This window comes from Mustela lutreola, chromosome 1, assembly GCF_030435805.1.
Source record: "Mustela lutreola isolate mMusLut2 chromosome 1, mMusLut2.pri, whole genome shotgun sequence".
Taxonomy (NCBI): Eukaryota; Metazoa; Chordata; class Mammalia; order Carnivora; family Mustelidae; genus Mustela; species Mustela lutreola.
In genome coordinates this window covers 128,919,245-128,921,933 of record NC_081290.1, presented here as the reverse complement: position 1 = coordinate 128,921,933, position 2,689 = coordinate 128,919,245, and the positions used below count along the sequence as shown (strand labels likewise).

General features: G+C 42.3%; 1 pseudogene; it reads right to left on the bottom strand.

Moving 5' to 3' along the window:
* Nucleotides 1-945: 945 nt before the first annotated feature.
* LOC131825107 (2-iminobutanoate/2-iminopropanoate deaminase-like) lies at nt 946-1,803 on the bottom strand (annotated as a pseudogene).
* Nucleotides 1,804-2,689: the final 886 nt, after the last annotated feature.

Below are 2,689 nucleotides of genomic sequence, written 5' to 3'. Positions count from 1 at the left end.
CCTGACACTGTATCCTCACATGCAGGTGCTGGCCAGTACTTGACTGAGTACTTGTGGAGGTCCATCTGCACATTCCCGGATTTCTCTCTCTAGGCAGCATTAATTCTCTATATTGCCTTTTCTGGCTTCTTTCATCTCCCCAGAGTCTTGCTTGTATCTCCCTGTCTCAGGGAGTCCTTGTCTTAGGTTGGGCTTCAGGGAATGGAAACTCTTAAAGCAGTAAACTGGGACAGTCCTGGTGTCATTATCTCTTAAGGATCACTTCCTTCACTGTCTGAGCTTCAATGTCTTTAAAACCATAGTTCAAATATTTCATTTGGTATTCTTGGTTGCTCCAGGCAGGAGGATAAATCTGATCTGTTATTCCGTCTTGACCAGAAGCTGAAGATTATTGCTTTCGTCCATCCATCCATTTATGTATGTATGTGTGTGTTTATTTATTCAAATTGGCATGTCTATAGTATTTCCATTAGAAAAACATGACCTATTAAAATTTTGGTCCACTTTCTTCTTCTACCATTCAAACTCAACACTTTAATTTTACTCAAGTAAAAGCAGAATTACATAGCTGGTGGGAAAACAAAATATTTCATCTCATTAAATTAACAGAATTTAATTGAATTAGGTGTGCTCTTTATTATCTATCAGGAACAGTGACTCATCTCTCTTACATGCTATTTCCCTTTACCTTTATTTATTTAGGTAAGTATGTAAGGAGTGTCTCCTTTCCCACACCAGTAACATGAGTGTGCGTCTGCATGATTTATAACACTCTGGATTTGTCATCTCATCTTCAGTTCATGCTCAGTTCCCCTTATTATATGGCATTTCCACAATAACTTCCAATGTTTAGTCAGTCATACACTTTCCAACATCAACTGTAAAAAATTAAGTTGTTAATTTAAAAACATGATTATAATTCCAGACTACCGCCAAACCCACTTCTCACGATGCCGTTGTGAGACGTCCTTGGTCACCCACTGCTTCAGTCTCCACGAGGCCCCCTTTGGGCAAAGCGGCAAGCTGGTCAGCAGCTCTCACAGGAAGATGACTCATGAAATGCTGTTTGTCCATTTCATCGGCCGTACCGAAGTCATTCATGTCAGCCAGCAAAACAGTTGTTTTCACCACATGAGTGAAGTCACAGCCTGCAGCTGTCCAAATTTCACCCATGTTTATAGGAGCTTGTTTGGCTTCTGCTGCCGTCCCTCCTGGCACTAGCTATCCACATGAAGGGTCCATGCCTCACTGTGTTGAAATGTAAGTGGTCCTGTCCACTCACACAGCTTGATGGTAGGCATGAACCAAAGGCCCTGGGGGCTTTTGCAGTGCTGATCACCTGCCTTCCTTCCTTTCTCTCTCTTTTTTCTTTCTTCTCTCTCTCCCCTCCCCCTTCCTTCCTTCCTCCTTTCTTTTCTTTCTTCTTATTTCAGTTAGCTGCTGTATAGTACATCATTAGTTTTTTTTTTTTTTTTTAAGATTTTATTTATTTATTTGACAGCGATCACAAGTAGGCAGAGACGCAGAGGGCGGGCGGTGGCGGGGGAGGGGGGGGGAAGCAGGCTCCCTGCTGAGCAGAGAGCCTGATGCGGAACTCGATCCCAGGACCCTGAGATCATGACCTGAGCCAAAGGCAGAGACTTTAACCTACTGAGCCACCCAGGCACCCCCATCATTAGTTTTGATGTAGTGTTCAATGATTCATATGTAACACCCAGTGCTCATCATAGTACGTGACCTCCTTAAGTATTAAGGAGGGATGATCACCTTTCTGATCAAAGATGCCACAGCTGGCCCTTCCATCTTGCTGCCTGCCCTTCCAAGGGAACAATACACTACACTGCCTGCTAGGACCTCACTATTCAGGCTATTGCTTGTAAAAGCAGGATAAATATAAAGAGGGTAATTATCAACCAGAGTTTATTGGAAATAATTATTCATTGGCAAAAACTACTGTTTTTGGGGGCGCCTAGGTCCCTCAGTGGGTTAAGCCACTGCCTTCGGCTCAGGTCATGATCGCAGGGTCCTGGGATTGAGCCCTGCATCAGGCTCTCTGCTCAGTAGGGAGCCTGCTTCCCCTTCTTTCTCTGCCTGCTGCTCTGCCTACCTGTGATCTCTCTCTCTGTCAAATAAATAAATTAAAATATTTAAAAAATATTAAGAAAACACCCCATTGTTTTGCAGCCTCTTACTCTTTCAAGTTTGCCTTAGTGACTTTTTCCTGGAGCAGAAGTTTCTTCTACTTGTGAAAGGGACATATTTTGGAGTGTTAGGGTATGGGGAGGGGTCATATTTGTAGTCGATTCTTCCTTGGTGTGTTCTACTTTCCAAAGGAGCAGTTCTAGTTAAGAGTCAATGCTGACAGGGTGGAAAGGGTACCGATGAGTTTTGGTTCTGTAATTCTCAGGGCATTATGCATTTTGTCTCATTTCAACATAACAGCTGCTACCTGAGACCCTTTAAACAAAGCCTAATTCCTTAAAGCATACATCTGATTCTTTCTCTGAGCAGTTTGACATAATCACTTCCCTTCAGGATGAACTGCTTCATGTAGTCTTTTTGTACAAATAGACCTCACTAACTTTTAGTACTTTTAAAAATCATATATCTTTTTTCAGCTTCAGAACAAGTCCAAATTCCTGCACAAATCAAACACCCAATATTTTATACTTCATTCTCATATCTCCAT